General features: G+C 38.0%; 1 protein-coding gene across 23 annotated transcripts in view; it reads right to left on the bottom strand.

The window, feature by feature from the left end:
* ZBTB20 (zinc finger and BTB domain containing 20) overlaps positions 1 to 14,934 on the bottom strand; it is an 812,397-nt gene that overhangs the window by 347,732 nt on the left and 449,731 nt on the right. For 18 of the 23 annotated variants that reach the window (XR_013828388.1, XR_013828389.1, XM_079921758.1 and 15 more), the window contains one exon: positions 14,650 to 14,697. The exons of 4 other annotated variants lie outside the window; for them this stretch is intronic. The gene's annotated coding sequence lies outside the window, so the exon portion shown is untranslated. Of the gene's footprint in view, positions 1 to 12,915; positions 14,698 to 14,934 lie in introns of those variants that run through there. One more of the 23 variants, XR_013828390.1, reaches the window with a different exon arrangement.

Genomic DNA, 14,934 nt, shown 5'->3' with positions numbered 1-14,934 from the left:
TTACTTCCCTCCTGAACACTTACACACTTGTTGGCACCTGTGGTTAAAAGCTCAGGATCTGGAATGATATACAAGAGATTTACCCAAGATACCAGCAGTGCTTAACTCTACCAACATCTGTGCCTCAGTTTCCTCCTGTGTAAAACAGTAACATTAATACAAATGTCATGTAGTTGTTGTGAAGGTTAAATGCAATAAAGCACATTAGAGCTCAACAGAGGGTCAATGTTTAATAAATGTTAACTTCATTACTACTGATTTTTATCTCTTAATATATATGAACCCTTTCCCCAATTAGACTGTATTTCTTTTCAGAGAAACTGTCAATATGAATCCTCACTGTTTTGTGTTGGGCTTTCCAATTGTTTAATATATGTTGTTGAAATCTTAGATGTCCTAGGTACCACTGTAATAACATGTTAACTCATTAACTCTTCATAACAATTCTATGGGGTAATATATTTATTTATAATATTATAAGTAATATAATATTTATACCAGTATCTAAAATTTAGTGAGCACTTACTGTCAGGAACTCTGCCAAGTGCATTATGGCATTATCTCATGCAATTCTCCCCAATCCTCTGAACTGGGCACTTTCAAAATCTCCACTTTACACAGGAGGAAACTGAGGCTCACAGAGGTCACACAGCTAAGTGTTCAAGAATGTGAAACTCTAACCATAGCCCTATACCACCTGCTAAAGAATGAATGTAAGGTAGGTATTCAATAAACATTTGATCCTGATGATGAATCGACTATATTCTTAATTATTTCTGTTGCCAGAAAATTATGCTTAAAGCAAACTAATGTGGCCTAGCCAATATCATTCATTCATTAGTTAACTATTAAAAAGAGATTACTGTGTGCTAGGTACATGCCAAATACCAGCAATAAAAAGAAAATACTACGGATCTAAAATTTTCTCATCAAAAGCAATTAAGGATTTAATATAATTTCACTTACCATCATTTCTATGTCAACTCATAAAAAATCAAACTTCTTCCTCTCTCCCTTTCCCTCCCTGCCCACTCTTTCTTATTCCTTCTTTTAAACCCAAGTTTCATGGTATTAAATTTATAAAGATTTTTGCCGATAAGAAGCTTATATGTCAAGGCAAGGAACCATTTTAATTATATTTACTCTTCATTTTGAGAATATTTCTTTTTCATATCTGACAAAGACTTTTGAAGTGACTAAAGAAAGGCAAAGCAACCTGATTTAAAAAAAAATTCTTTCATGTACAATCTTTTTTCTGTAATAGTCTCATAATAGCTTCGAAATTTTAAAAGAAGGTTTTAGCTGTTTTTGTTCTTTTCAAATTGGAAAAATTTGATTTTTCTCTTCACATGTTTAGATAACCTTTAAAATCAACAAACAAGAAATAAGAACATATTCAATTTTAAAAATACACTCTTCATTGGTGCCTTGGCATCATCAACTAATATCAGCATCACTCTGAAAACTGTGTTTCTATTCTTTTTCATTTCAACAATTCTATATGTTCACATTTAGTAGAAACTAAAGACTGCTTTATAAAAAATTTTCTCTTCATTTGAATAAAAATCTTTTACAAATCAACAGACCAAGAAAAAAATCCTTTGTATTTACCACTATTGAATAAAACAATGGGACATTTGAAGAGTACATACCATGTTAGAGGCAGGAAAACTTGTGATAAACTGAGAATTGTACCAGCTCACCATTTAATATCACTGCCTCTGTACAGCCTATAGATATTTATTGACTGTCTCAGACTAATGTGTGAGCGCCTGTGGCACTGGCAGAAATATATGAATTACCTGCCCAGAGATACTAATAGATACATATAGATGCTAAAACAAACAAAACAATTTTATAGCACCATAAGGGAGAAAAGACTAACATTTACAAAACTGTTTATTGTCCAGGCAAGACTGTAGACTCCAAACATATTATCTCATTTAAATTCTGATAAAAACACTAAGATGGCTAATGTTTACACATTTTAAATAAAAACATAACTGAGTATGAGAATCTTAATCAAATTCCCAGAGGCCACAATATTAGGAGGCTGGAGGGCCAAAATTAAAAAGCATAGAGGGGGCTTCCCTGGTGGCGCAGTGGTTGAGAGTCCGCCTACCGATGCAGGGGACACGGGTTCGTGCCCTGGTCTGGGGAGATCCCACATGCCGTGGAGCGGCTGGGCCTGTGAGCCATGGCCGCTGAACCTGTGCGTCCGGAGCCTGTGCTCCGCAACGGGAGAGGCCACAACAGTGAGAGGCCCGTGTACCACCAAAAAAAAAAAAAAAAAAAAAAGCATAGAGGCCTTAGACTTTTCCATTTATATTACATTATTTCTTCTTAGGATCTACTTCTAAACCAAAGAAGTTGAAATCAATGTGGATATATATTTTAATAGACGGGTTCAAGGAAGAGTGGGATTTTAATGTAGGCATCAAAAGATAGAAATTAATAGGTAATATTTATTGAGTACTTACTACTGTTCTGAACATTCTGGATATATTCACTCATTTAATCCTTACAGCAATTTTTTTGGAGGTAAGTAATATTATTATTATTACTGTTATAACTGTGCAGTATGGAAACTGAGCCAAAGAGAAGATAATAAACTTTCCCATAAAGTCACAAAGCTGGTAAGTGTTGTATAGACTTTCTTGTCTATAGCCCACAGAATTTAACTATCATGCTATACTGCCTTATTAGTCTGCAAGGGTATTGAATGTGATGGCTTAAATAAAGTTCTAAGCATGGGGCTATTGCCACCATGTTGGAAATTAGGGCTTCTACATATGAATTTTGGGGGGACACAAACATTCAGTCCATAACACTAGCACTTCCCAAACTTTTTCATGTCATGGCACACATAGAAAGGGGTAATATTGGTCTTGCTTGCTTGCTGGGATGAACTGGGAGGGATTTGGAGCCTTAGAGGAGGCTCTGCTGGGCTAGATATGACTAACCCCTGGAGCTCCAGTTGCCACTAGGCCTCCCTGAGGGGATCAATAACCATTCTACAAAGTTTGGCAAACTACACACTATACCAAACCACAAACTCTTCAGAACACAAACAGCATCAGCCACTATAATCACTGTCTCAGAGCCTCCTTTTGGATGTTTCACAACTGAGCTGATATTTTTCTGGAAAACAACATTAGTGTAGAAAGGGGTTTCCTAGGAGGTTGATCAATAATCACTAGAGAAAAGATGAGGATATTTAGAAAACTGCTGCAGGGCATAGTACAAATTCCAAATAAGTCCACTTTGGAAAAGAGCAGATCAGATAGTTGACTTTTCTTGAAGGGAATGTTTCTAAACATTTATAATTTTACAGTTCTCCAGGTGTCAGCAAGAATGTTGAGAAAGTAAATGGAAATCACCATTTCTTCCTGAAACTTTTTGGGTTTTTTTGTTTTTGGACAGATTCAGTAATCATCAATAGTTTAATCTTCCTAGAATAAAAGTTGAAGAAATTTCCTAAAGTGGGGAAGAAAATCTTATTTTTTCTCAGAGGAGTACAGCTAACACGCAATATCAGGTCCTTTTGTACTCACATGGGGCCAAAATAAACTACGTGGGAAATTAAGATCCCTTTTCCTGAAGTGTCCTTCTTCTTCAGTCCAGAGTGGGACACTGGTTAAAAAGAAGGAGGCTTGTGGTGTTAGGGTGATCATCTTGGTCACCGCACCCTGGACATAACTTTAAAATTTCATGTCTTGGACACTGAGATGCAGGAAGAAAGTTTTGAACTTTCTATTTCATTGTTATTTGTGTTCTGGCACTTCATTAATCTCTCTTACAGAATGTAGACTCTTCCCTGGTGCCAATTATAGATATAGAGGATCTTAGATTTCTATCTAGAAAACAGCTATCAACAGGACATCACCATGTCTCATTTCAGACTAGACTCACATAATCACAGCAATAAATACCCCAAAACAAGAGTCATTAAAAAGCCTGTTGAATTTGATCAGACACTTCAGTATCTGCCACTATTCCTACAGTATGACTCTGAAGTACTCAACTTTATTTTCCCCACCTTGACGTACAGGAGAGATGATATTTAGATTCTAACACATTCTCATGGAGTTACCTAGGGTTATTTGCAATTTCTAGAGTACAAACTAAAACATAACCCATTTTTCTCCCATTTAATAAAGCATATTAGAAAACACAGGTGTATAACTTTATTATAGGGACAGTCTTGTGTTTGTTTTGATTTTTAAAAGAATAAATCACATACTTCAGAAATTTATTAATAGCAACAAATTTGCTGTAATGCATCTCACATGATTGAAACACACCAGTATTTCTTATTACTGGAAATAAAAATCCCTGTGCAGATTACGTATCTCATCCAACAAACATTAATTGAGTACCTACTATGTGTCAGGGTAGTGCTAGATATAGGAGACCACAGATGAATAAACAATGTTTCGGGCTTCCCTGGTGGCGCAGTGGTTGAGAGTCCGCCTGCCGATGCAGGGGACACGGGTTCGTGCCCCGGTCCGGGAGGATCCCACATGCCGCGGAGCGGCAGGGCCCGTGAGCCATGGCCGCTGAGCCTGCGTGTTCAGAGCCTGTGCTCCGGCAATGGGAGAGGCCACAACAGTGAGAGGCCCGCGTACCACAAAAAAATAAACAACAACAACAATGTTTCTCCCTCCAAATGTTACAGTCTATTGATGTGAGCAACTGGGCTTCTATCTAGCTTTGGGAACGGGGCTATGAATGGGCAATAGCTCATTGTGGGTAGTAGACAGCAGAGAAGCAGATGCTGTGAACTGACTGATTAAAACAAACAAAAAGTCTTCCGACTACCTGACTCATTTTGGGTTCCATCCAAAGAAGAGTCTGAGACGAGGACTTGGTGCAGATAGTAATTGGGAAGGTGACCTCAGAAGGCAGTAGTGAAGGAGTGATGAGAGTGAGTCAGGGAGGAGGACTGGCAATAATAAGGATATGTCAAAGAGGCCAACAGCAGTACAATTCCACAGGATCTCTGAGATACATATATAATGCCTCCAGTGGTGTCATCTGAAGGGAATGGAGGCTGGAACATTTCTTTTCCACCTCTGTTCCTCCTTTGGTTGAGAGTTGCCCCCGCAGGGAATTAAGCTGCCATTCTAGTTCCCCAATCCAGTGTAGATTTATTGAGCTCTCCCAGCATTGGAAAAGGCCCTGGGCCAGAAAATGGAAGACCAACACAGAGGCCGAGTCTGGGATAACACTGAACTGCTTCAGTGTGGCTGGAATTACAGGTGAGCTGAGGGATATGTCCCACATACCGGCTAAAGCAGACTATAAAGACGTCTGCGGGTGGAGCATAGACACTGAGCAATCTGATCTAGCACAACCTGATCTAAAGGATGGTCTGGGGAAAGGTTAGACTGACATCTTTTTACTAAATTATATTCCATGTAAAGTGCCTCTGACTCCCGCAAGAAGTCAAACTTTGGGATAGTAAATCCTGACACTGCCCAGCTTAGAAACAGAAAAATGATGATTTGCTAATCGGCTTACCTGATTCTCTGGCTATGATGTCAAGATCAGACTCTTAGCAGTTCTTATGAAAATCCTGACACTCATTCACCAATTACCCTCCAGGAGCTGATATATGTCGATCTCCCTGTGTTTCAGGAGAGAAAGCTTTGAATTGCTTTAGGGAGCTTTTCTAAAAATGGTGATGCTTTTTTGCATCATTTTGTCATGACTAGGCCTACTGAAAATTTCCTGACATTCTGAATTCATGGCAATGTTATCTGTGCTGTTGTAGTTGGTTTGCATTTTTTTGTTGTTGTTGTTTTGTATTAAAGTAGAGGAGAAATAAGAAAAGGTGATGGGTTGCATCTAAATGTATTAAGCTTGAAGGCTTTCAACATAAATGAGAAGATTTATAGAAAGTTATTAAGATCTTTAAGCTTCTATAAACATTTCATCATTGCTGACAATATCTACTTTCGTTAACTTTGCCCAAGCAGTTCCTGTGTTGCTGTAAGGCTGAAGGTGAGTTTATTTTGCACTTTAGCAAGCAGCATAGGAGCTTTCTGGAGAATTTTGGTTTGGGGGCCCAGATCATAAGGTTAAACAATAGATATTTTACGCTTACAGGAGAAGAATTTATAGGCCCTTCATTCTTCTATTATAATGTATAAAGGATATGACTGTATTCCTAATCCCTAGAAAACGTGGTGGACGGGTACATTATGGACTCTTATATGAACATATGTAGCATCCCTTTGACCACAAGTGGGCAAGTCTTTTAAAAAGTTCTGGGAGAGGGCTTCCCTGGTGGCGCAGTGGTTGAGAGTCCGCCTGCCAATGCAGGGGACACGGGTTCGTGCCCCGGTCCGGGAAGATCCCACATGCCGCGGAGTGGCTGAGCCCATGAGCCATGGCCGCTGATCCTGCACGTCTGAAGCCTATGCTCTGCAGTGGGAGAGGCCACAGCAGTGAGAGGCCCGCGTACCGAAAAAAAAAAAAAAAAAAGTTCTGGGAGAAAAAAAAGAGCCCCAGGGACCATTTAGGCTCTGTCGGTGAGTTCCATTCTGAGACATCAAATCCAGTTGCACAGAAGCCAAATGTCAATATTTACAAAGCTCTTTCCATCTCATATCCACTTCCTTTCCATTTTATGCTTTTTCTTCCCCTTTTCTTTCCTCCCTTTTCCTTGATCCTCTTCTTCACTCTTTATTCCATTTGCTCTTATTTTCCCCATGCCCAGTAGTCAGTCCAGTCTGTGCATCCTGACAGAGGCTTCAGTGATGGAAAAGAAAAGGCCCCAAATAAAACCATCGACGTCTAAGACAGGGAGCTCTGGAGGGTGGTGGATGGTGATTGGGGCCAAGCCTGAGGATGAGAGTGCTCAGGGCTCTGAGGCTCTTAACCCACCCAGCAAGCCATTAGGCTTCTGCAGGCCTGATGGCTGTATCAAGCCTCGATTTCAAAACTCTTCTGCACTGACAAGGACTTGCTAATTTCAAACTTTCTAACCAATTACAATCAGGAGGAACTGTGGACAATGATCAGTGAGCAAAGTGAAAGTGCTGGGGTGGAGGGGCCCTCATAGGTTTCACTCTGCTGGTAACATGCAGCTGGGACTCTGCTCAGTGAGTAAATAAAAACACAGTACAAAATACAAACGTGCTCAGTGGGTCCCTCTGGCTGTCTCGTTCCCAGTAGTGGGGTATGTAGGAACCTTGAACTGCATTTAGTCCATTAATTTCTTATGGTGTTAATTAAAAACTTTTGATGCTGATTTGAATGGAAAATACCTCAAACAGTGTTTTCTTTATTGAAACACCAAGTTCCAAGTCTTGGACTATTAGGTTAAGCTCTGTCATCAGTGAGACCAACAAAAATGCTTTTCATACCATCTGTTTTGATTAATAGTAATAATAATAATGAAAAATGAAAAAGAAGAGAAACTTTAGATTGAAACCCCCTTATTTTAACCTGTTTTTTTTTTTAAAGGACTAAACTGAAAATCTGGGTCCCTGAATGTAGAACATATGATTCAAAAAAATCTTTTTTCAAATCCTTATAGAACATTCAAATCACCCAATGTTCCAGGACCTGAATTTTTTATATTTTCAAATGGGGAAAGCTGCTTAAAATAAGTGAATCAGCTGCTAAGTGATTTCTCTCTGTCTCTTCCCCTACTCTCTCTTTCAAAACGCTGAAAAAATGCTTAAAATGGTATATGAAATTGATATGTGCTGCTTAAGAAGCTTAATATAATTACTGAGGATGCAGAGTGTCTATTTAAAAACAAGATAGGTGAGGGCAATAGAACCTGAGTTGTGAGTATTCATCCCTTATGAGGTGTGGGGAATGCTTCCAAATGTTTAATCCACTGAGCAAGGTAAGGGGTGCACAGTAGGTATTCACAGATTTCTCTGTCCTCCCAGAAACCTAGAGAAACCTGGGAAATCCAGAGAGCAATGCAAGGGGATAGTATGACAGATGGTGTGCAAGAAGCGAGCAAATAAAAAGTCCATCTCTCAATCCAACACTTTTGTGAAGTACTAAGCACACCACCAAAACATCCTGATTGGTTTCTAAGACTCTTCTCCAATTTTATTTTTTAATCATATTTCCTCTTACGCCAGGGCCTGAAGCTTTGGACGTCTAATCTGAGAGGCCCCATGAATGTCCTCTCACAAATGACAGTTTTTCTTTTTCTCTTCTGTGTTTTCGTATACCTAACTATAATTTTCCATCTCCTAACCTGTTTATTCACACTGTTTGCAATATTATCTGAATCCTTAAAAGACCACAAGACTTTCTTTTTTTACTCTGAAGGTCTTCATCACTCTTGCTCTTGTTTTGATCTACAGATCTCTAAAGAGGATGAAGTTCTCCATAAAGGCTAAGCACTTTGGCAGGTCTCCTTTCCTTCCCTCCCTAACGACAGGATGCATTGACCTCACCCTCTTAGAAAAGTTTGCAGAATTGGCCTCCCAGTCTGATGGGACTTGATAATGATCCTTCAACAACAACAAGGACAACAATGACAACAATAACAGAAAACACTCACTGTAAAGCATAAAGCAGGTGAGGGGAATATGTAGGGCAATAGAACTAGAACTCTAAAAGAGAAATCCTGAGCAAACCACAACATGAACGTATTTGTTCACAAAATTTATGATGTTTCCCTCCCCCAGAGAAAATTGATAGGTGATATTGTCTATAAAGAACTAGTAAATGTAAATTAATAGATATGTAGCAAATGAGTACACTTAATGATGATTTCCAGCTGAAATGATTTTTTTTTTCCTAGAGACCAAGTTTTCGTTAAACTTAATCCTTACTCTCTTCCCTCTCCAGCAGCAGAAACATCTGGTCAGTTTTAGATTCCCCTTGGATTTCCAACTTCAAAGGGAATTATAAAGAATAACAAATTCATGTACCGGCACTAAAAAAAAATTAGAGCAGCAGGAGAGAATGGTAAAATTGTCCTTATTTGACTGCTAGTGACAGGCGCCACAGGCAGAACTACAAGGCAAGACAAAGGCAAGATCACCGGTTGACAACCCGAGTTCCTGGAAAGGACTGAATCTTTGGCTAGATACAAATATGCACAGGGCCCTTACAAACTATAAGGAGCTTTCTCCTTGCTTACGTGAAAAATAAATAAATAGAGTATAAGGAGTAAGAAGGTAAAGAAAAAAAAAAAAAGAAATGGGTTCACATGTACCTGTCACATAGCGAGCATTAACAAAAGTTTGTTGAAAGGGTGATCTGGAAAGAATCTTAAAGATTCACTTAACATATGGGTTTTTTATTTAATTTGAAGAAAATGGTGTGAGTTCTGATTCTACAAAGGGCTGGATAAGCCATCCCAGAAATAACTCAGGCTCCTAAGAATCTACTAGACCTATCATGTCCTCATAGAAGATTAGACCTCCAAGTCTCAAAAGTAGTCTGTTTCTTCCTTGCTCTGGATCCTTATCAAAGGATGGCTGGAAATCAAAGTCCTACCAGAGTGGAGGAATAGAGTTTGAATGAACTACTGATATTTGTAGCTGTGCCAAAGTTGTGCTTGACATCACTTTATAGAACTGGATTTACCTTTCTCCTTTGTCATTTTCCTAGCAAAGCTGAAACACAATTCTTAGAGTGCAGGTCTTGATGTAATCAAACATTAGAAAATGAGAACAGTTAAAGAAAGTACAATTTTGTCATTGTAATTACCTTTTACAAATAGCCTTTCCTCTTTCCTGTTTTATGTGCAATGCGTGCAGCAACAAAAATAAAAATACAGATATGATTAGCCAATCAACTTGTTTGTGGACAAAGAGAGAGAAAGAGTTAAGGGCCAAAATGTCTTTAAATAAGTAATTATAAATGTCTTTAAACTCAGCATTCAGAGGTTACAGATCCCCACACCACAAATACATTAGGTTGATTCACAGAATGGCCATCAGAAACTTAGAAAGCAAATTGCTTTTGATAAAAAAGTATACATCAACGGCACCTTAAGAATATTTTATAGAGTAGGATAGAACAAATAAAACCAATTTTCTATGGAGCCCAGCACGGTTTGCTAATGCATCAGTCCCCCCAAATACAGACCATCTCCAAAGGAAGTTCTTTATATCACAGGCTTTGCGTAATCGCTAGTGAAGGGTGAAAAAACGGAGACTTTTCAGCATTTCCAATGTGAAAGGACTGAGCTGGCTACAAAATCATCTCCTTGAATATCTTTGCCTTGAGTGGAGTTTTCATCCTTCTCTCACCACTCCAGGTAAAGCAGAATCGTCAAAGTTATCTCAGTAAAAGAATGCCGTAATTCCCATCCTTATGTTAATTGTGCATGATGGTGTGTTACGTGTCTAATAAAGTTTATCCAGAAAATATGCCAACTTCTTGAAACATAGGTCTGATGACATGAACAAAACGTTTTTTTTTTTTTCTTTTGTAACTATCTGTATTTAAGTCTAAAATGAAAGTCCTGGCTTGATGGGGGATTTTCAAAGGATTTCCTGCCCTATCTAAGCAGAATCATCCAACCATGATCATGAACTAAACTAGAGAGAAGGAGGTAGAGGATATGGAATACTACTTTATTCCAAGAAGTGCTGTTTTATAGCAAACGTAACAATGGAACAAACACCAGACCCAAAGGCCAAGCATAAGAAAATGCCACACACATACACCAAGAAGTGAACACTATCATTAATCACAGTAGTAGTAGTAATAATAATAATAATAATAGCTGTTGTCGTGATGAGACATTTAAGGTTCACTTGGGCATAATGAATAATACTTTAGTTAGAAAGAACTATTGGTAAACTTACTCTTCTCTATAAAAGTTACTTTATATTCTAGGTTTATATGACATGAGCTACGTAATCCAACACCACATGTAAGAAGAGGATGCAGGAAAAAGTGAAGACTTAAACCTTTATTTCAGTTGTCGTGTTGTCAGCATCAATCTTAAAATAATGATGAAAAGGTTAACTGTTTTAAAATAGGGGTATTATGGGTTACGGTAAAATATCCTTGCAGCTTTAAAATAGTACAGTAGCTAGCTCCTACCTATCTTTTCTTGGAACGCCTGCTTCAACGCCAAGCTGTCAGATACATCCCTGACCTTTTGAGGACATTTTAACGATGGTAATGCCAGGCCAGGATAAAGAGAAACAGAAATGATCAGAAGACTGAGGGGAAAAAGAAATGAGATGGAAAGAAAAAAATAGTTTGTACTGTTTACACCATCCAGTCTGGCAATTTTTACTGATGCTTTCTGTTTGCTTGGGATAGTTTATTGCTTATGTTATTTCTTTTCTTTCTTTCTTTCCCATGTGCTTTCCTCCACCAACTTTGTTTGAAAATATTTTGTATGTGTCCATACTGTAAACCCTCATATTTTTCTAGAGATTTAGTGCAGTGGGGAAGCTCTTTTTTTTTTTTTCCTTCCCCAAGGGTTAGGCACATCAGTATTCTTAGCTACTCACTTTCGAGGCCAATGGAAAATGTGCTCTTAAGATTAAATAGACGTGAGTAACACATAAATCCAGTTTATACTGATGCAGGACGTTACGCAGTTACTCACATCCTGAATCTCTGATGAGTGGAACACACCTGTTGGAACAGTCACTGACCTGCAGGTCAAAGACAGCCAGGAAGGATAAAACCTTCACTACTGGTCTTCTGCAGACAACCTACTTGCATGAAGCATTCCTCCTTGTGGCTCTGGGTATAAAGGAGGTGGTCTAGCCATGGGAAACTGACCCACAGAAGGTTCTTTAAATATTCTCAGGATAAACTGGAGTAACACACACAGGCACACAGGCAGTGAGTGCCCTTTGTTCTGCAAGGCACCATCTCCCTCCACGCCCACTTCCCCAAACATAGTGCTTTTCTGAAAAATTATTCAGACTATTAATGGATAATTCCTCCCTTTACAGACTTCCTAAGTACCTCCTTAGGAGGAAACCTTCCGTTTCTGCCAATAAATCTTAAAAAACTATAAACATTTAAATCCAGTGTTACATTTGGTTTAAGTATTTTCACCATATTTATCTAGGATGGGTTGGCTGCAGCCATGCTGGACTTCTGAGTAGTTAAAGGCCTATGTTTTCCTTTCACCTCAAATATGGAATTGTATATAACACAACATATATCCAATAATGAGTATAATTAATGCTGCATCGATCTGGCATGCAAATTATCATCCTAAGTTTGAGTCAAGTAAAAAAAAATACCAAAAAAAAAAAAAAATTCATCCAAGAAACCTAGCCAAATCTGTAAAATGTCTCTCTAGTCAACCAAATTATCCTTTGGCTTACAGATGTGCCTAAGAATGTTATGAAACACACTGATGAGATTTTATGATCAATTGTTACATTTTAGAAAATGTGATGACAGCACACTCAGAAGAAAACTACTCCTCTACACAATGATTAGAACTATTCATCTGAATGTTTTTAACATTAAAATGTAAAAAGTTCTGATGGGCCTGAAATATTGATGGACTAAAATGCTATAATGACTGGGGTTTGCTTCAAAATAACATGGTGGTAGCACGGGAAAACAATAGACCATGAGTTAATCCCTGTGCAAGCTGGGTTATGGGTACATGGGGGTTCATTGTAGTGTTCTGTCTACATTCATGTATTTTAAATTTTTCATAATAAAAATTTTAAAAATTTATACTGATTTGAACTTTCATTCGTTTACTCATTATTTATTGACTGATTCATTTACTTTTTATATGTAAGATTATGGAAACAAAAAGTTAAAAAAAATATTCTTGTTGGACATTTAGGTTAAGTAAGCTATTCCTCTTCAGAAATAGTATATATTTATTTAAAATGATGTTTATAAGGACTATGTAATTACATGTAGAATTCTGAGGTTAAATTTTGAAAGCAGGACATAAAATTATATGGAAAGTATGATTACAGCATGTTTTAAAAAATATATCCTCAGGGGAAAATGAGCGTAAAGAAATATATCAAATGGTTATTAATGGTTGGATTTAAATTACAGAAATAATTACTTTAATTTTTCTTCATTTTACTCCAGTGTGTTTTTCCAAATTATTTTTAATAAGCATGTATCATTTTTAAATGAAAATAAATATTTATTCATTAGTGGATAAGATGTGCTCTCCTTTCCCAAGGAGCTTTTTATTTACTAAAACAGAGAAACTACAAACATACAGCATTGCCCTGATAGTTTAAATCTTCATACCTAGAAGTGAAATACACCCACAGGAAAAGAAATGTCAATACAGATTTTATCTGATCGTAGAAACATAAAGAGCTTTCTGTGTGTTGGATAGAAATAGGGGAGGAACTGGCTTCTTTGCAAGCCAGAAAGAGTGTGAAATTCAGGCCATTTTGTGATGAGATCATTTCGCAATGAATGCAGGGAATGACAAATAAAAGTTACCAAATGAGCTGTCCCTTGAGTTCTTAACATTCTCACTCTTTCTTTTGGGGCAGTATAACGAGTAAAGCTTGGGAGTGGGAGTAGGGAGTTACAATCTAAAGGCTTGTGCCCTTCACTGGCAAGATGGGTACATTCAGAAAGACAGATAGATGTACAACAGAATTAGAAACAAAAATACAGTAGACAACTGTGGATTATGTGTAATGGATATGGAAAGTCTCTGCTAGAAAGCTATCTGTATTACCCCAAGAGATTACTTTCCTCATTTTATGCAAATTCATATAAAGTGAAGTCAAGAGTGTAGATGCTAAAAGTTTGGATGAATATGATGCTCATGACTAAATAGGCCTGGCTAGAGCAAGGGAGAATATATTCAGATGCCAGGTAAGTCACCCCTTTACTCCTCCCCTCTCTGGTATATCTGCCAGTGCATTTCTATGTAGGCCAATCTCTAGCAAACTCAACTCTTTCAAGCTCTGTCTGACTTGATGATGTTCTACCAATATACCCTCAGTCCTGACCTGCACTCTCCTCCCAGCCACTGAACTCTCAAGAATTCTAGAAACTTTGAATTTTGAAACTTTACCAATTCTCGCTAAAAGACACATAGACCTCAAAGTTTCAAACCTAGGCTAGCTTGAAGCCCTGGTGTTGGTCCTCTTACTTAATTGGTAATGTTGGTGGTAGTGGCGAGGGTTGTCCACGTCCCCTTCGTTTGTGCATACACACAAGAGCAGTTCACGTCTGATTTTAAGGCTGATCCACATGAAGTAAATGCACGTCAAATGTGTAGCATATCATTGGATAATAGCATGTAGTTCAAAGCATCACAGAATATGTTTGGAGGGTTTTGTTTGCATAATGCCAAAACATCCAGTGTTCCACATGGAAACATCAGTGCCCAACTTCACCAAATCACCTTCTCTGTCCACTCAGGTGTCCCCTGAATACTTCCACCCCAGTGTAGCAAAATCACTGCAAACCATTTGTTGAACTCTGTGACAACAGGTTCTCAAGATCATGTTTCATATCATTCTAAATGATGGTACTTCAAGTGAACAAATAGGATATGAAATAGGTACCCTTCCCCAATGTCAAAATATGTTCTGTTCAGATTTAATACTTGAGGTGGTGGACTCACCACAGCTTTAGGTTTAAGTCTTTCTGAGGTTAGGAGAAATATACTTGGCTTCTTTGTACCTCAGTATTTTGGACCGCCATTTAGAGATGATGAAAGTTGCTTACCAGACGGCAACGTCACGAGGAAAATCCAGTTAGTGATGGTGAAACATTCTGAAATGAAAAGAGCACTGTTGCTGCTAGGTATTTAATAAATCTATGACAATCATAGAAAATAACCCCATTTACTTTTCACTCAGGCCACTGACACACTGATACTATATAAAAAGTAAAGGATGCTCCCCTTTGGGAATGAAAATACAACTGTGCCCTGAGAAAGTGCTTTTGTAGCTGCCTGTATGCTTAACTTTAAGGCTCTAACCAGTTGCAACCAGTTGTGAATGACTTGCT

Source organism: Stenella coeruleoalba (assembly GCF_951394435.1).
Source record: "Stenella coeruleoalba genome assembly, chromosome: 5".
In the NCBI taxonomy this organism is placed as follows: Eukaryota; Metazoa; Chordata; class Mammalia; order Artiodactyla; family Delphinidae; genus Stenella; species Stenella coeruleoalba.
This window is presented reverse-complemented; position numbering and strand designations above follow the sequence as displayed.